This window comes from Anthonomus grandis, chromosome 17, assembly GCF_022605725.1.
Source record: "Anthonomus grandis grandis chromosome 17, icAntGran1.3, whole genome shotgun sequence".
NCBI classification, from domain to species: domain Eukaryota; kingdom Metazoa; phylum Arthropoda; class Insecta; order Coleoptera; family Curculionidae; genus Anthonomus; species Anthonomus grandis.
Window position 1 is genome coordinate 6209829 of NC_065562.1, and position 20993 is coordinate 6230821.

General features: G+C 33.3%; 1 protein-coding gene and 1 long non-coding RNA gene across 3 annotated transcripts in view; one reads left to right on the forward strand and one right to left on the reverse strand.

Moving 5' to 3' along the window:
• LOC126746473 (elongation of very long chain fatty acids protein AAEL008004-like) overlaps nt 1–20993 on the forward strand; it is a 225214-nt gene that overhangs the window by 19853 nt on the left and 184368 nt on the right. The gene's annotated exons all lie outside the window — the stretch shown is intronic.
• Nucleotides 13760–16932, reverse strand: LOC126746475 (uncharacterized). The gene is made up of 3 exons (XR_007663904.1): nt 16800–16932; nt 16488–16747; nt 13760–15618 (listed from the first exon to the last, which is right to left on the reverse strand). It is a non-coding gene; the product is annotated as an uncharacterized LOC126746475 (long non-coding RNA).

A 20993-nucleotide genomic window follows, 5' to 3' on the forward strand; every position in this document is an offset into this window, starting at 1 on the left:
AAAAACCTTTAATTTTCATTGTATAAATTTGTATAAATAATATCAAAAAAATTACTGCACTTAGTAGTAGCCAATCATTGTTTGAACTAGGTACATATAATAATTTTCTTTACAATTATACGAATATTGACTTACCGAATGAAGTTAAAAAAATCCTAGGTGCTGGCCCTAAATATTCTTTGCCTGTAAATCGGGATAAGGTCCCAATACCCACTATAATAAAGGATTTGGAATTTTATGTTCAATCATTAAATTTAAATGAAGAAGAACAAGAAGATTTAAGGTCCAAGTGTATCCATAGCCTAACCAATTTTATAACATCTACAAATGGTTCTTGTTTTAATCAACAACCATACTTAAATAAGATTAAGAAGGATTTTACATTGTGTAAGAATTTTTTAAGACAACATCCCGAAATAGTTGTTATGCGCTCTGACAAGGGTGGCTCTACTGTCGTCATGTATAAGAATGAATATATAGCTGGTGTGCGTGATTTATTGAGTGATGACAATACTTATAAAACCGCACCGAACCGATACTCAGGACTTAAGTACACAATATAATCACATCTTAAAGCTGTATAAATCCAAACTGTTAAGTACTTAACTTTTCAACGAGCCTAGGTAATATTAAACCGATTTTACAGACATAAAAAGAATGTGTATCATTTCTGCTTTATAACAACAAATTCTGCGTACAGTTACTACTAAACACTGACTTAGAAGGTGCCATTATTTACTATAATTACTATACGTACTACTTATTTATTGTGAATCAATCTGTGACATAAGCCAATTTTAGTTTATTTATGCTGTGTGTTTTTTTTTTTTTTTTTGGTTTTACTTAGTGGTTGTGCTGCGTATTTTAATGTATAACGATTGTATCTGTGGTGTATGTATGATGGAGATGTCACTAGGTTTTAGTTGTTACGTAAACCTCTAATGTAAATTTGGTAAGTCGTCTTAATTTTAACTTTTATGCTTTAGTCTTCGTTTATTTGTGATTTTGTTTGGGTGGTTTCTTAACTATTGTATTAATAACTATTACTTTCACCATTTTGTACCAATTGTATCTTTTTCAGCCTTGAAAAAGACGTAAATAAACGTCGAAACGTCGGCTAATTTCAAATCTTGAGGTTTGATTTCTGTCCTTAACCCGCTATACTTCACTTCTACATTTAATATATTATGGTAATGTAATATTTTCATCGACACGTTCTACTTTAATAAAATTATATGATATAGATTTGGCAAACATGTTATAATCAACGACTAATTTTTACTTAGTATATTACTAAAAAGATTTGCGCTTATTTTAGTGCCGCAATATTCTCGTGTTTACGGTGGAAGTCTATTTATTGACATTATAAACAAAGTAAGAAATTAATAACTTTCCTACATTATCTAATTTCTATAATATTTATTTGCGACATATCTGATATCATGAGATCATATCAAGCCAGAGATATCATACTTAAGTTAATACTTCTTTTTAGTTTGTTTATGTAAATGACTTATTAGAGTTATATGACAACTTATAATTATAATATTTTCGCAATATATCGTCATAATTAAAAAATATATCACAAAAAATAACAATACAATCAGCTTTCCAGAATTAATCATAACAGAGGTGCCGCAGGGCAAATATTGGAAGCAAGTTTATTTGTAACATCTTCTTTCAATACAAATCCACTATTGAATGTTTATGTGCGGTAACGGTAACATTTTCCATGGCTTCTCTGTTTTTTGTGGTGTATCTCAGCGACTGCATATCATATATCCCTGTCCACTCTCTGATGTTACGCAGCCATGATATTTTCTTTCTACCGATTTTTTCCTCAATCTTGCCCTCGATCATCATCTACAAGAACAGGTATGCTGTTTTCCTCTTCTTGATTTCAAAGAGTTATGATTTCAAGTAATGAAAAAAAAATTATGATATAGTAATGATTTCAAAGAGTTCGCTTCACAAGTCTAGGAAAGTTCTTAAACCTCCTCATTGGTCAATTTCGCCGTTTAGGGTATCTTAAGGATTATGCAGTACACCCACATCTCAAAGGTCTCCAGTTTCTTAACTCCACTCATCTTGAATGTCCAAAAAGAAGCACCGACCTAACATAACACTTTACAAATCTTAGTGAAGGTTAACACGCAAGCACCTTCCTAAACTTTTTGAGTATTTGAGTATTGCTTTAAAAGTTAAGCTGCAGTTTTCAAATACATTGAGATTCGTAGATTTGGATATTGTTAATCCATATTTCATTAACCGTTATGCCTATCTCCACTTTTTCTAAAACTTGTTCGAAAATTCTTCTGAATATAAATTAAATATGAGTGGAGATAGCACACATGCCTGCCGAATCCCTTTCTTAATTTGTAAGGTGTTGGACTTGTTATTGTCTAACTTTATTTGTGCGTTCCAATATAATTCATCTAAACCCATATTGTGAGTCTCTCATATGTCTTTCACACTTTTTGTATATTCTTTGGTGTTCCTCAGGGAACCGTTTTGGGTCCAATTTTGTTTAACATTTATGTACATTATTAACAATCTATACAGAGTTAGAAATAGTACCAAAATTGACCAGCTTTGCTGACGATACGAGCATTTGCTATATTCATGGGAAGCAATTAAAAACCTAATTCAACAAGATTTTCCAAAATATATTCAATGGTTTAATAATAATTTGTTGAGTATTAAGTCTTGCAAAACATTTTTTATGCCTTTTTGTAGCTATTTTAGCGGTTTATCTTACTTCAATACACTGGAATTTTTTAATTATTTTCAAGAAATTAAAATAAGTCGATGCACAAAAGAAATATTTGGAAATTTCTATTGATAATCATCTTAAATGGTGTCATCATATATCATACATCAATACTGGATACATTTACGAATGGAAAGCTTAGGTCGTTATTACCCTAATTTAATTTCTATCTTATTGACGATGCTTTAGCTCAGCCACATTTAACTTATGGTCTTGTTGCATGGGAAGGAGTGCTACAGTCACACTTAAACTCTAATGCGGTTACTCAAAAATGGCTCCTAAAGATCATTTAAAAAAAAGATAGGCAGTATCCATCAGACTTGTTTCTTGCTGAGATAGATGTTTTTAATGTTAGATTGTTATCTTTTAAAACAATGGCTATATGAATTTTTAAAGAAAAAACAGTCTTACGAGATATAAGTAATCACCAGAATACTAGATATAGACAAAAGGCAGTGTTGAAGCTCCGAGTTGAAAAAACAATTGGACAAAGATGCTTTAAATATCTAAGCGCTAATGTTTATCAAAAAATTGCTCATATTATTAGAACTGCACAGTCAATTTTCACTCTTAAAAAGGCATTTCAATTCTTCTTAACAAGTGAAATCACTAGAAATGAAGTATATTCCCTTTTAGACGAAAGGAATACAATCAAAATATTGATCTCCAAAGGTATTCACCTTGGTTTTAATTTGTTTTTGGGGTTGGTTGGGTTTATTTTTTAGAGCTAGGTTGTTAGCGTTCTATTATAATGTGTAAAACTTTGATCATTGGGATAAATAGATAGTATATGTATATTTCTCCACGCACAAGTTTAGTCTTGTGGCTATGCTATGTGTTTATTATAATGTTAAAAATTATATTAAGAAAATTATTTGTATGTTTACCATATTGCAATAAATAGTGGATAATAATAATGTAGTGCCTCTTTCGTCTAGAAGTTTTAGTATTTTGGAAGGTATTATATCTCGGGCAACTGCTTTATTGTTTTTTGTGTTACATATAATATACATAAACTCTGTTTTTGAAGGTGGTAGACAATGGTACAGTGAAAACATCTTGTCGGACTTGCATTGTCTTATTTATTTATTGTAACACGACGTTTCGGTTGGTAAGTATCTCCAACCGTTATCAAGTGTAAACTGACAGCAAACTACTATTCCATAGGCTTATATACTAGATGTGTGCAGCGATATGGAAGGGGAGGGAAGGGAGAGAAAGTCATCCGTGAAAAAGAGTTGGAGGGGGGAAGGACACGCGTCTCTCTAGATCCTACACTGTCCTGAGAGTAGAGGCTTCCAGATGTTGGGTATATCGACGCTTGGCTGGCTGAAGATCCTCTGATTCTGTGAAATGAAAGCTGCCTCTACGAACTTCCTCTTCCGCCAGTGCTGTTCCTTGTGCAGAATCTTGGCTTCTGACCAATGGATATTGTGTCCATTATGCCACGCGTGCTCTGCTATCTCTTTCCCCAGTAATAGCAAACATCTTCATGGAATGGTTTGAGGAACATGCAATAGATGCCTCCCGGTGCAAACCGAAGCTCTGGCTTCGATATGTAGATGACACCTTCATCATCTGGGACAAAAAAGAAAAGCACTTCGGGAAAAAGAAAGAAAAAGAAAAAGAAAACCAGAGACCTTAATTCCGGTGACCTAGGAGGTCATCTAGTGGGACTCATCCAGTATAAAGTTTAATAAAAATGTATCCAAAAATTAATTTTAATAACTAACCTAGCCTTCCGATCCATCCTTATTACCAAATTGGTGTGTGGTATATTCCCTGACATTTCCACTGAAGTGAGCTGGTGCACCATTCAACTGTAGTCACATGATGCCTTAGAAAGTCAAGAAGCGTGGACAATCCTTTCAAAAACCATGTTAAGTATTTGCTGATAAACCTTAAAATATCATTAAACTAACTAAAGACAAGCCATATTAGCTCTTTCTCAATAAATTTAAACCGACCAAATTTTGATAGTTTGCTTTAGTGACCCAGAATCAAGTAAAGCATGCTAAAAAACTAAATATGTGGAATTATTAATTGACCAGCACTTAAACTGGATACAATATATTTATTATGCCGTAACAAAGAACAAGAAAGTCAATATATACAGGGTGCCCAAGATAACGATCCTAAGCGTAGAGTTCTCGGTACCTATAGAATTTAGGTTGAAGAAAAAGTTGTACTCTTTGAAGCGCATTTATGATGATGATGGTGTTTTTAGATTTTATTTCCGATATTTCAATCTCAAAACACCATCTGGTCGAAACTCAGCATATAATGACAAATAGACGTGGTTCTTCATATATGTATAAAGACACTGACTTTATTTTATTTGCATTATCGAATAAATACAAATTAAATATAGATAAAAACAAAGTGTATTGAAGCGTCTGCTTGCTAAATCTCGACTGCTACTCCTTCTTCTTCATTACGTCACGCACACGACGTGCAATGTTGCCAACGTTCATAATGTCTTTAATATTAACCACCATCATCAACTTTATTTTTTATATGGTCTGTAATAAAAATTGATGCTGTATTTTATTACAATTGTTATTACAAATTCAACGATGTAATTTTTTTTATAACTAATAAAAAATGTCCTTTTTAGTTTTTTGCAAACAAATAACAAATATATACTTTGACATATATAAATAGCCAACTCTGTAACATATTACCGAATATTTCATGTAATAGTTTTTTTTAGTGACATTCAATGTTTAATAAAATAAAAAAGGTAAATAAATTAACGAATGTTTTTGTTAATTTATAATAGGTGTTTATAAATTAAATAGAAAACAGGTATTCCTAAAAGGTTTACATTTTTTTCTTAAGATAGGTATGATCTTCTAACGGTAGAACTCCAAATATCACGTAACATCTCCAGTATAATGCTGCTAAATTCGGCCGTTACACATTCCCGTAACTGTTGCTCAGATTCGAAAGAATTTTGGTATACTCCGTGTTTAAAAAAAAACTCTATACGAAGAAATTTGAGGACTTAAATCAGGGGATGGTTCTGGCCAATCCACTTTCCAGGAAATGGCTGCAAAAAATACATTCAAATCTATTTGGAATTAGGTGTAGTAGCATCGACTTATTAAAACTAACCTGTACCAGAGACCAGTCATCTAAGCAGTCATCTATATATATTTTTTTAGCTCGCGGATTTTGTTGAGCCCAGTAATTCGTATATTCGAGTATTTCGGTGATTAAGGAAACCATTGTTAATGATCGTAGTTTCGTCACTATATTATTCAGAAAGGGACATCAAAATCTTCTTAACACTGTCTTACTTTGTATGATGTTCGATGTGTTAATATATAATTTTATTTCTGCGTTTTGGTTCCAATATAAGTTTTGATGTATTAATTTGTGGTTTTGCCTGCGACGAAATGCTTTCTCGTAATCTATGAAATCGAAGCATTTCTGGGCAAGTACTCGGGTTGCGACTATTGCCTCTCTCGTACTCAGTGCCGGTTTAAGGGTACAAACATAGTGGAACGACGAGGCTAGAGGCACAGCGACGAGGTAAGCGACGCGGCTTTTATTTCATCGTGTATTGTAATGAAGCCAAACATAGTAAAGAGTTCGACGCGGTACTAGGCGACGAGAAAAGCGACGCGGTGCGCGTCGAGATAAAATTTGCATTTATTGTCGCGTTGATACTGGACGGTTTTAATTGGTTTTTGCATGTTTTGGTTTAGAAAAGGTTGTTTGTTGGTACAGCATATACGCAATGGCTGAGCAAGTAAACATAATAACCTGCGTGTTCAACAGGCGTGCAATATGGAATGCTTCTCATCCAGATCATAGAAACCGTTATGTATTAGATGAGCTTTGGCACAGTATAAAGAACAAGACAGTAGGTTCACTCTCTTGCGGCCGTTTGAAGTAGGGACTTCTAAACAGTGCCGACTTTTTTTACGCGGTCGTAAATCATTATTTAGTTTCGACGGCAATCCTTTACGATACGGGGGGTGTTTGAAACATTTTTAATAAGGAATATTTTCGTACATCGCGGCGGACAGCGTATAATATATGGAATTTTTAGAAATTAAAGGCACTTTGTATTATTGTTAAAATGAAATTGAAAGAATATTATTAAGTATCTCTTTTGAACAAATAACTGTAAGAAAAACACTTGGTAGATAGCTTTAAAATTAAGTTTATTAGAATGTACACAATTAAATCTTAGCTTTACGTTCCTTTCATGCTCTTTTCTTAACTGACCAAGAAACTACCTACCTAATATTACATACACTTAATTAATAATAACTTCGTTAATATACCCATTTTTTATATATTTAATAAAACTTACATAATAATGTGATAACAACACTCAGCATATGGAACTCGGTAACAGTGAAATATAAAAAAGCAGTTAAATAAAAAAAACTTATTAAATGCCTAATTATTTGCTTTTTAAATAGGGGATGAAAGAACAAACCACTAAAATTTAAATAAAACGAAAATAGGTGTTTTACAACCTAGAATTCATATAAAAATGCAAAATAAATATAGTTTTACATTGGGGATTATAGTACACATCAATATTTTGAAACTTAAACCCTTAAAAACCACCCTTGATGAAGAAAAAAATGCAGTTTTAAGTATGGTTAGACGGTATAAGTGGCTAAAATTTATATCATTCAAATGATTGCAATGCAACTAATAATAAATCGGATAGCTTTCACTATTAAAAACCACCACTAATAACAGAATATTACCAAAAATTTTGCATTTTTTTAGATTAAAATCACGATTAAAAAAAAATATGTACTCTAAATCGCTGACACTTTTTGAACATATTATTGGTACCTATATATAGTCCATTGTAGAAGGCTACGCTTTAATTTTTGAAGTAAATACATAATTTTTTATGATAAATTTTTTTTAAACTGCAATTATTTTTATTTTATTCCTAACTTTTTTAATTTTTATGCTAATGACTTACAATCAAGTTTATTTTTAAAGTTTTTGATAGTACATACTTAAAAAAATGTGCTAGATATTTGTCTAAAAAACGTTTTTTTTTAAAATTATTTCACGTTATTATTTTACGTCATTATATTTTGTTATCTAAAAAAAGGGGTTATGTTCACACAGTTGTATCTTAGCGCCTATAGCACCTAGATAAATCAAACAAAAGCCAATCTTTTGTTTTTAAACCAACTTTTGTTTATTAGATTTTTTTGTACGATCTCAATTTTCCCAGATATTTAAGGAATACTGAAGAAAAGCGTGTATTTTTTTCTGTAAACTAATCCATTTTTATTTAAAAAAAATGTATTTCCTCTTTTACTCCTGCAGCCATCTACGCAACATATCGCCGGCATTTTTAAAGTACAGAATTTCCGCATAACGCTATTATAGTTCTAATATTGAAGACGCCCCTGTATAACGCAATCGCCACCGGGCAGCAAAAAAGAGTAGCATCAGAAAGCGAGTGAGAAAGGCAACATTTTGGGCGGCGCTTAGAGTGATCCTTCTATTCTAGTTTATGTTCGGTGGCTTTGGTCACAAGTAGCTACAGAATGTGGAATAACAGGCAAGTAAATTTTAAGTACATACCTTTATTTTATATACAGAGTCACTCATATTGAATAGGGAAATTATTTAGGTAATCTTTAAATGTGTCACGAATAAAAATTGCTTGATTGGGAACCCGACCTCTTGCATTCCAATTGGGTCTTGTAAAATTATTATTTCCAGGACTTTCTGTGACCAATTTTAAATGCCTTTCGAAACCCTCTTTATCCATGATAATATTATGTAAAAGACAAATTGCCTTAATTGTAATGTCGGCGAGTTGTTCGTTTGTTTCTATGGCTTTCGATAATATTCTCCATTTTGCATATATTATACCAAATGAACATTCTAACGTCTTCTTAGCTCTAGATAATCGCTGGTTAAAGTACTGCCTTTCAGGATTCAGAGTTTGTCTACTATAGGGTTTAAGCAAGTTTTCTTGTAGTGGATATGCTTCATCGGCTATGAAAACAAATGGCATTCGAATTTGCGTATGTGGTAGAGACTGTTCAGTTGGTATATTTAATTGTTTCTTTGAAAGTAATTTAGAGAAAGCCGAACTTTGAAAAGTACCCCCATCGGATTGTCGTCCCACCTCTATTATAGTAAAGCGATAATTTGCATCACAGACTGCTTGAAGAACAACCGAGAAGAATTTTTTATAATTAAAGAACATGCTTCCTGAATGACTGGGACATTTAATTTTTACGTGCTTGCCATCCAATGCACCTAAGCAATTGGGAAAATTCCAGACTTTCATATAATCTTCACTGATTTTAATGAAATCATCCTGTGTTGGAACTGGCAAGTGTATTGGCTGTAATATATTCCATACCGCGTTAACAGTTTCTTTAACAATTGATCCAACTGTTGTAGCTCCCATGCGAAAAGTAAATGATAGGCTTTTGAAAGATTCCTCTGTAGCACAATATCTGCAATAAAAAATAATAAAATTTTAGTTAGTGTCAGTGTTTTGGCTGTTTTCTATTTTAACACTAATGCTAGAATGAACCACTTCTGAAACAAAAATCAATGTTAAAAATAGCTTATTCGTAGCTGAAATCCATTTTTTTGCAGTGAAGGTGGCCCAAACTAAATGGAAAAATTTAAGAGATTATTTCCGAAGAGAACTGAAAAAACTTCCCATTCCACGGTCTGGTGATCCAGGGGACATTGCAATTAAATCCCACTGGCCCTATTTTAAAAGTTTGTTATTCTTAATGGATCAATTTAGGCCTCGACAAGCAACGGGAAATTTGGTAGATTCTTTGGATGAATCGCTTGCTACGGACGTGCAATCTGATGTGAATTCTGATGACGATAGAGTGGAGACGGAAACAATAGACGATGTACAAGATCCCGTGAATGTCGAGCCATTGACACCTGCTTCTGTTGCTTCCGAAAACACTGAGGATTCATCTACAGGCACGTCAAGTCATTTTGCTGAACCTCGAACAGTTTTAAAGGGCCGACTCCGTAAAAGAAAAAATAATGTTGACGCTTTAATGGCCATCGAGGAACAGAAATTGTAGTTCATTAGAACAAAGAGGGCAAACATAAATGAAACCAAAGAAGATGATGATCATCTGTCATTTTTTAAGAGTCTACTACCACATGTGAGAAAAATTACGGATAACAACATTTTGCATTTTAGAAATGGCGTTCAAGATCTGGCTATACTAATCAAATGAATCAGAATCAAGGAATCGAACCTTTCGATTATCCGATCAATCAGAACGCCAACTCCTACTGAATCTTTCGTTTTATGTTTTTACCGAAAAGAATATTTCTACTTAGTTTATTTTTGTTCATTTTTTCCAGTGTTTAATATGTTATGTTAATTGACCTGTTTAGTTGTAATACTTAATAAATATTATGTTTTTTGTACAAAAATATACATTCAACTTACCTTAAAGGAATAACCAACCTCTTTTCCGGTCCAATGGGTTGTTTATTGTAGTTTGTCCAATTCATTTGTAGACATGGAGACACTTTTTTTAAAATATAGTTAAAAGTAGCAATATCCATTCTCAAGTACTCGAAAAATCGGTCTGGATGCTGCTTGAGTTCAAAAAATAGTGTATGATACTGCCCAAATCGTTTGCGCGATTTATTAATGGGATGTACAGAGCAAGTTCTGTTTAAAACCTCCCATTACAATAAGTCCGCGAAGCGCGGCATTGTCAAATAAAATTTCATCTTCACTGTCGGAAAACATTGTTTTGACTAAATTGAATTTGAAGAGTCGCAATTAATCGCGACTTTTGTCTCGTTACTATGTGTATGTCTCCTGCCACGTCGCTTATATCGTCGCTTACCTCGTCGCTGTGCCTCTAGCCTCGTCGTTCCACTATGTTTGTACCCTAAGGTAGTACGTACGTAGTACGTACGTAGTTGTACCCTAAAAAACTTTTTTTTTAAAAAAAGTTCAGACAAATTTTACAAAAAAACAAAATAAAAAATACATCAGGTCAACGCCAGTATACAAATAAAAATAAACGATTCTATAGCATAAACTCTCTTACAACTAAAACAAACTCAACTCTTAAGCTTTCTACAAAAAGTAAAACAGATTCTTTGGTTTTAAAGGAACGTAAAAAATAAATTACACATAAATATACTTATATAATAATGCATGTAAATTACTTCTACTACTAAACGATTGTTTTCTTGCTTTTAGTGACGCGAATTTTTCGATTATAGAAGATGTATCTATTTCATCAAGAATATCTTTATTAATTGAAATAATTGCCAAAGAGTTTAAATTTTCTTGCGCTATTGAGTTTCGTAAATAGATTTTAACTCTCTTTAGAGTAGAAAACGATCGTTCACCGCTTGCATTTGTGACCATTATAGAAAAAAAAATGCGTAAACAAATATTGAAATTGGGAAATGTAGATATTAGTTTATTCTCATATAATGCATGAACGAAATCTAATGGAGTTTCTAATTTAATTTCTGATATAGAATTTGATAGTTTTTTTTAGATGAACACATTCTTGAGGAAAATATTCATCTAAATCGGAGCTGTATTTTTCCTTTAGTTTGGTTGCTACAGTGATAATATTTTCATCTTCTATTAATTTTAGCTTAAAAAGAAATTCAAATGTATTTGAACATGTTTGATATATTTCTGACCGACGAACAATTTCAGATTTTAAATTATCGATTAATAAAAAAAAAACACTGCGTGCGGATTTTATCTCTCTGGCTCAAATTTACGTCGGAACTTTTTTCTCCTAATTGCAATTTTCGTTTGATATTTTGCCTTTCAATATAATTTTCGTTTTCTGTTAACAACATTCCTAAGCTCTCATAATGGTCAAAGCGATCACGTAAGAAATCAAAATATTCTACTAAAGACGAGAAAAGTTGGGAAGTTGTACACAAGTCCAAATTCTCTCTTTGTACAGTTTTATTAACATCGTTAACCCTTTGCAAAATATCCAACCAAAATGATAAGATTATCCCATTTTCCAAGAAATTAAGTTTTTCGCATAACGAACTTACTTCGACTCTTACAATATTTTCCTCATTAACATCTGTTGCTATATTATTTAAACTAATCTTTATTGAATTGTAACTACTTTGTAGCGCCTTTATGGCATCAAAGCGAGAAGACCAACGAGTTGTATTGACCCTTTTTAGCATAAGCGATTTCTCAGAGCCTGATGAATCTCTTATTGTACTAGACAACAAGTTCCATCTATGTGTAGAAGCCGAAAAAAAATTATAAAAAGCTTGAACTAGCATAAAAAAAGATGTTGCTTCCAAGCAGCAATCCGCAGCATTTTGAACAACTAAATTGAGAGAATGTCCGGCACACGGAACATAGATTGCTAACTCATTATGTGCCTTAATACACGCTTGCAATCCAGAAAATCGACCACTCATATTGCTTGCCTTGTCATATGACTGACCCCTGCAATTTTGAATGTCTAAATTAAATGTCTAGCATATCCGTGACGCACTGCTCAAGCTCTTGTGCCCCATGCGCAATGTTATCATAGAATCCTATAAACCTTTCAAATGAAAGCCCTTTACTATTGCAATACCTTAAAATTATTGTTAGCTGATCCTGATGTGATATATCGGGTGTTAAGTCCACACTGACTGAAAAATATTTATTCGCCTTAATTTGTTTAGCAATTTCCTCAATAACCCGATTCGCCATGATAGTGAGGACTTCATTACAGATATCCTTGGATAGGTATGACGTTTTACCCTTGCCCAAATTTGCCATTCGATTTATATGGTCTTTTAAAAACGGATCATATTCTGCTAATAGTTCCAATAAACCCAAATAATTCCCATTGCGCTTTTCACCAAAACGTTCATCAGTTCCTCTAAATGCCAATTCTCTAGAGGCCAAAAACTTAATCACGCTTATAATTCTTCTTAATACTTCGACCCAATAATCCTTTCTGCATCTTATTTGTTTTTCCAACTCATCGTTAATTTTTCCTCGCTTTAATTGGCGGCTTGTGTAAACATTTAAACTATCTAGATGACCAATGGATCGCTCGTGTTCGTCGAATCTCTCAATGCATTTATTCCACAAGGAAAATCCGGTTTTAAATTGGTTTTGTTTGTTACAAAATAAACAACAATATAAACAAAACACATTTCCAGTACTTTCTGAATAAATTGCCCAATCTCTTCGAACTACTTCACCGTTAACTAGCTTCTTATAAAAAATTTGCTTGGTAGCATACCTATTTTGGTCCCCATGTTTTCTTTTAGACATTGAAAAGTAAATTTTATCAAGAATTTGTTCGGTCCAGTTATCCAAAAGAATTTGCACAAAATTTTGACCATCCTTCCAAAGTGCCGGATCCTTAAATTCGGTCCAATCGCACAGATTACCTAAACCAGATGCAAAAGCTTGCGTCGGCACCTTTCAAGTTCGTAACCCAAGCGGCGTAGAAAGGCGCGGCTCCAGTCAAAGCGAGGCCTTTACCGGTAGCGGATGATTTCCACCATTGGTCATAGACTTTCTTTATTTTTTAACACGCATTTTTTTTGCACCAGTTGTTCAGTTTCAAAAAAAAACTATCTATTAATAAATATTTATTTTATATTTTATATGTAAATATATAAATGGTTAAGAATTCGAATTTTTTTATTAGTTTTCTCCGATTTTTTTAAAGATTTCAAATCTCTGTTAGCATACTTTAAAGCATAAAATATCGTAAGTCTTATAAATAACTTTACAATATATAATCGAGGGAAATTATTACAGGGATGATTAAATTTTATTAAACTCATAACGTTTAAATATTTATGAGAAATGCCAGGTTTAGTAGATATTTGATCAAACATTAAAATAATTTTTTTTTTCTAATTCATAAATAAAACATACAAATTTCTCGCTAGGTGTTTTCAAACTACCAAAAATATTAGTTTCGGTGTTGCAATATGCCTTTAGTTTATTTAGTTAATAAATTTGAAGCATCAAGGTTTCCGGATTCTTCTGAAAAACTGACACAAATGGGACATTTATGAATATTTAAAGCTTTTTTAATTAAGTAACCACAGACATATTTAAAAGCATTTTGTGTGGTTAAACTGTGTTCTCTATAATCACAATCAGAAACAGTTATTGCCTTACATATTTGAGATGACTGCGTATGCATCACTTCTCTTAAATTTTCATCTGAAACGTTTTTTAGCTCAGCTAAAAGCACGCCTAAATCGTCCTCACAGTTCATATATTCAGAGTGTAAAAAATTCTGACAAAATATTTTTTATGGGCTCTTTGAAATTAAATTAGGGTTGGATTTACGCAATTCCATCCTTGTTGCCTTATATTTCCGAAATAATTTTCAAGACAGTCTTGATTTATTTTTCTGGTTTTTAGGTAACTAAATCCGCAATTTGAAAGGCTCTGCCATAAAACTTTCAATCCATAGATAGATATCATCCAACACGGACGAAATTTACACTTTTTTGTCAATTTTTTTCCCTTATTATTGCATATTTCAAGGTTTTTCAAAAATAGCCACATGTGATTTAAAAACTCAACTTGATAATCAAGACCCTGATATGCATTTTTAAATTTATTCGGGTGGGACGTATCTGTAGAATTAAACAAATCAAACAAAGTATTAAATTTATCTATAATTTCAATTGTAGGTAAAGCATCTACAGGAAGTGCTCCTAATGTCATATATGTATTCATTCCACTCGCAACACTATGACTTAAAACTTGCGTGGACAGTTTTACCTTCATCTTTTCAAAGTTATTAGGATATATGTGGGATTTAGTAAGTTTCTGAGCACACCTACATATACACTTGCTGGCTATCTTTTTCATAAAATTGTTTGACAAACTTCCAAGACGTTACTTTATTGTCAAAATGAAAATTATTTTCGGCTAAATTATTTTTAGTCGCCTTTAATAAATGTGGAGGGTCAAAAATGTAAACTAATTTCAAATCGCCCAATTGAAATTCAGGATTTTCTTCGTTAACCTTTAGCATTCTAGAAAGCTGTATAAAATTAGAGCCCATATCAGTTACTAAGCCGTGGATAAATAAACCAGCATCTGATAATTTTTTAACGCATTCAGTTAATATTTTTAAAATATCTGAAGCTTTAAGTTGGGAGTTTACAAAAAAATAAGCCAGTGGTTGCTTCCAGTTATGAAAAAGTCCGCGAACCATAATAGCAGCAACATTTTGTGCTATGATATTATTATTGTCATTTTTTCCAATATCCTCCCGGCCTACAAATTCATCTTTTGCTAAATTAAAATAAAGATAGGACATTAAAGATGTTTCATCAATACATATGGTACAATACTTATCAACTTCAAACATAGTTTTGACTTTAATAGCAAGAGAATTGAATGTTTGTTTGTTTAGTCCTGGTTTTGAAACAATACTTTGTGTCATTTTTTCCAGAGTACGTTTAGTAGGTAAATTTAATATTTTTGCGAGAAATCTATATGCTTTTGGCCCCAAGAAATACAAAACTAAAGCAAACTGTTTATAACTATCTGGATATCGTTTAGTTTTACCTACTTCATGCTGTAATTTAGCTTGAACTTTTATTATTTCAGATAAAGTTTTATTTAAAAAGCTGTCACCTAATTTATTAAAACTATCGAGTTTCGGTTTAATCGCTTTAGCCTGCTCAAATTACTTTTTTTTGTTTTAATATATTTCTTTTTAAACCTCTGACTTGGTATCGCAACTTCAGCTTTCTTGGGCTATTGGCAGTCAATGTAGATGAAGTTTGTGTTCCTATGCTTGGTGATTTTATACTTGTAATGTAATTGATGAGCGTATCTTTAGTGCCTGTCACATCTAAAAAATTATTAACTCCTATACTATTTTTATAAATATTTAGATAATGCCTATGCTAATACCTGTGTTTACATATGCCTTTGAAAAATCACTTTGAACAAATTTATAATTGGTCGTTTGGTCAATCATATCTTTATTTAATTTAAGGTTATCCACATCTAGATAATAACAAAGCAAAAAAATTAATATTATTAAAAAAGTTTTAAAAATATTTATTTTCTAAAGCACATTTTAAAAAAAAATTTCCTTTAAAAAACAAATTTTTATTTGTGTGAAAGTGAAAAAATAAAATAAATATTACAAGACTTGATAAGGCAGGGGAAACCGAGGGGCAAACGGAATAAAAACAAATACTTGACATTTTGCTGAAGAGAAATGTGACTTATTGTTTGCTTTTATTATATACATATTTTAGCGACCTGTAACTCTAAAGAGTTTTTATTTTTTGCATTGTACTAACTATTTTTTTTTATATTAATATTTCTATTATACTTTTAGTGCAATTGATAAACAGCAAACCAAAAGCCCCTTTTAATTAGGAATATTTCTAATTAGGAATATTGCTGACAATGCGGTTCTTATATATTTTTGAACCATAGTGAAAAATATTTAAATTTAAGCTTCATATAACAGCACAAGAATTAAGTCTTAAACATAGCAAAATTGCAACTTTCTTCAGCCAATTTCCAATGAGACAGTAAAGAAAGAATTAGGTAACTAAATCGTGTTAAACTAAAAAATAAAAATATATGTTTGATTAAGATTAATAACACAATTAGCTCTTTTTTTAAATTAGCAATAAAAAAAAACATAAATTAATAAAAACACATTAAAATGTTATATTTTATTGTCATTGTTAGTTAACCTACCTGATTAAATCAAAATCTTTCGTGGAGGTTCTTCGCTTTTGGATTCCAGATTAACATTAATTTCAGTTTCATTTATTTCCGTCGATGTAAGTACACAAATATGATTACAAAAAAATGTAGGTATAGCGTTTGGAAATAACTTTTTCCCCCCAGTTGAGATATATTTTTCCGCAAAATGCTTTCTACATATTCTGTAATTTTTAAAATTTTCTTTTTGCAGCAGGTCTTCTCTTTTAGCTGCACGAAGCCAAGCTTCACGTCTAAACAAACGGTGCGTATTATCTTAAAACTAAATAAATTAAATACGTTTACCTTAAAGGATCACTTGGAAGACCAAAAAATGTTACTTCTGTGTTCACAGAAGAACAGCATCTACTTATGCACTTATAACTCGTCATAGTTAAAAAAATATATTTGCGCTCGCACTATGCCACTTCTCAGTGTCACGGGTACTGAAGCAAGCGTGAAACTAAAATAATTGTGCTCCCATACTATTCGATCCGACGTTGAGCAGACGAAAATAGTGGGGAACGCAGATCATGCCGCCAGGCTAACATTCGCATCTGGTTTAGGTAATCTGTGCCAATCGTCTGTTTTTGCATCTACAAATAAATACATTTGAATGCATTTCTATACCATTCAAATACAATTAAAATATTTACAAAGGATTTTGTCTTTAAGGTTTTTTTTTAACTGAAATTATGCGTAAAAGCAATATGCAATCACCAAAAATACTTACCTATAATACTATCACCAACTGTATTATTTTGCAAAAGACTTTCCTGTGGCTCCATCTCAAGACCGGTCTCTTGGGTATTCATCTCATTTGCAAGGCTAGTGCTCGTGCTTGAAAGAAAGAAAGAAAGAAAGAAAATGTGCTATATTACGTAAGAATAATCTTGTGTACAAGCATCCTACAAGCTAAAAAAACAAAACACAAATACAATTTCAAAAATTGACAAAACAATGAACAAAATTAAACACAAGACAAAACTTTTTTAACATACTTAAATTAAAGATAACTAAATAAAACAATCAATTACTAAATAAAGGTAAACTTGTTGACAAAACTAGAGAAGAAAAAAGGAAAAAAAGAAAACTTTCCAACATGTCCAAGGTTAAAACCTATCATTAAAAAAGTCATCCAGGTTATAATATGCTTTAGCCAATAAAAGCGACTTTAATTCTCTTTTAAATTTCTTAACATCCGATATATGTCTAACACACAGAGGAACATGATTGTAAATTTTTTTACTTATGTAAATTAATGAGTTTTTGGTAAGGGAAGACGTAGGAATAGGTAGGGGAACATCATTTACACGACGAGTCAAATGGCCAGTGTCACAGGGTAGTTTGGGAATTTTGTGAATAAGAGCAGCTGTTTCTAAGATAAAGAGTAAAAAAGGAGTTAGATTTTTTTCAGAAATGAAGAGGGGTTTGCAAGAATCTCTTAACTTAGCAGAACACAGGTATCTAACTGCTTTTTTTTGAATAACAAAGATAATGTTAAGTAGCCCCTTATTGGTTAAACCCCAAAAAGGCAAGCCATACCGAATATGAGATTCAATAAGTGAAAAGTAGACTGAACGTGCAACCACCCCTCCCAGCTCTTGTTTTGCCATTCTTACTGCGAAACATCCAGAAGATAATTTCCCAGCTAAATGTAAAATATGATCTTCAAACCGAAGGCGACCATCAATGGTAATTCCTAGGAACTTGCAGCACTCTTTATTCTGCAAGAGGGAATTTTCGTCAAACATCAGACCCTGAACATCGTACTTAAACCCCATAATAGACGTCTTTCTTACATTAAACACGAGCCTATTGGAAGCACACCACCCTGATAAAATCTGAAGGTCTTCAAGGATACAAGTCTTAATATAGTCAGAATTTGTATGGCTCCATAGTATGGTGGTTTCATCAGCAAACTGAACCACCTTGCCCTGCAGTTTCAATGAACTCAAGTCATTCACATACAGTAAAAATAACAGTGGTCCCAACACTGAACCCTGGGGAACGCCGCATTTTAGGGATCTAGAAGCAGACAAACGCCCAGACACTGAAACCTTCTGAGTACGATTTGATAGATAGGACTCAAGCCATCGCAACGCTACGCCTCTAAAACCATATTTATCGAGCTTAGATAACAGTATTCCATGATCCACACAGTCAAATGCTTTGGATAGATCACAAAACACTGCCGCCGATGACTCTCCAGAACAGACACATAGACGCTCTCCAAAAAGCTAAAAACAGCATCTTGAGTCCCTTTACCGGCTTGAAATCCAAACTGATTTGCAGACAAAATGCCATTATGATGTAAAAAGGACAAAATTCTGCTTTTTGCAAGTAAATGGTCCAGGTTGAGGTTCGCATATACGAGGCATGTCCAGAAAGTAAGTGTACTGAGCCTGTCACGGCGGTAGGGAATTGTTTTTCCACATGTTGGCTGCACTGCCGCATAGCGTGATTTCTCCCCTCCACAACAAGACCGCTTGGAGGTCAGTACGTTGAAACTATAGACGCAGCAACACGTTTAGTGAGAAATATCAATCCAATCTCCCGCCAAGTGTGAAATACGCGGCGTTATCCGTTATCTCGTTTGGAAGGGATTAACTCCGGTTGGGGTTTGTAATGAGGTACAAACTGCATATGGTGATAAAGCTATGAATCGTACAAGTGTGTTCAAGTGGTGTCGCGAGTTTAAAAATGGTCGTACATCTGTGCATGATGATCAGAGGAGCGGAAGGCCTTCAATTGTGACTGAAGAAATTTTGGAAAAAATCGAAAATGCGATCCGTGACGATCGCAGATTGACCGTGGATGAATTTTCTGCAATGTTTCCACAAATCTCGAGATCTCTGGTACACGAAATCATCATAGAAACCCTCGGATATCGGAAACTGTCGGCGAGGTGGGTCCCAAAACAGCTGACAGACCAACACAAATTGAATAGAGTTGAGGCCGGGCAAGAGTTTTTGAGACATTCCACACTGTATGGCGATGAATTTCTCCGCTCCATCGTTACTGGAGATGAAACTTGGGTTGCCCACTACACACCAGAAACCAAAAGGCAGTCTCAACAATGGCGTCACACCTCTTCACCCTCTGCCAAAAAGTTCAAAACGACAATTTCATCCAAGAAAATCATGGCATCCGTGTTTTGGGACTGTCAAGGCATAATTCTTATTAAATATTTGCCTCAAGGGGAGACCATCTCAACCCAGACAACCTCAAGGGGAGGGCAATTCAGAACAAGAGGAGAGGCATGCTGACAAAGGGAGTCTGCCTGCTGCACGACAATGCCAGACCACACACAGCTAACGCCACGAAAAACCTGCTCGCCTCGTTTAAATGGGATGTCCTGGACCATCCTGCGCATTCCCCTGACCTAGCACCGTCAGATTACTACCTCTTTACCTCCCTGAAGCTGCACATGGGTGGAAAAAAGTTTTCAACCGACCAGGAGGTGAAGGAGGAGGTGGAGAAGTGGACGAAGGGATTGGCGAGAAACTACTTCGAGGAGGGCATCAAAAAACTGATACCCCGGTACACCACCTGCATTGAGAGGAATGGTGACTATGTCGAAAAAAAGTTTAGATATGTACTAATGTAAACAGATATTTTTTTTGTTCAAATAAAAAAATTTATAACCTATAAAAATTTAGTACACTTATTTTCTGGACATGCCTCGTACTTCTGCTCTCGTCTACGTCTGTGTTACCCCGTGTAAAAAAACTTGTGAGTTTAAGAGTGTTTTCTAAAGCTTTCTTTTCCTTTTGCTGTTTTTCCAGTTTTCTTTTGCGCCAATACGAGCCAGATAACTTTCGTCCGTCCATTTCCTAGTTTTTTTTTGATATTAAGAGAAAAAAACAACTAAAATCATAACTTACCGTATTTAATTGCCGTTTAATCTTTTAAAAATCCTTATCCGAATAATATCACCGATTAAACTAAACACCAAACTTACTGTAATTTTAAATTAAACCTATAATTCTAAACTTTCTAACATCACCAATTTATACCGTCACTTCTTTCTATACTGCACCGCCAAATAATTGTTGTTTTGAAATAATTGGCGGCTAAATTTTATCGCTTGTCATAGGCAGTAATGCGGAGCTGTACAAGTAGGAAACTAGGGCTGGGCATTGGCGATTTTAATTACCGTTGGTGGCGGTGCTTTAACTCGTAATTTCGCATTCATATTCCACTTTACGATTTTAATAATAGATGTCTGTTAGCAAATAAGGCAATTGAGTTAATAAAATACCTACCTTTTATTTTGTACATTTTTTATAGGTCTGGGTTCTGCGAAATATAGTAATCTCTGAAATAAGTTGTCGCTTTTTTCGATTGTGGTTTTAAAATTTAATTATTTAATAATAAAAGGCGGGAGTAGCTAATTTTGTGGTAAACTTAAGGGCGGCGCGCTTCGCGCTTCTAAGATTTACCGCCCAGTGCTATAGCACCCAAAATACCCCTGGTTCAACCGGCACTGCTCGTACT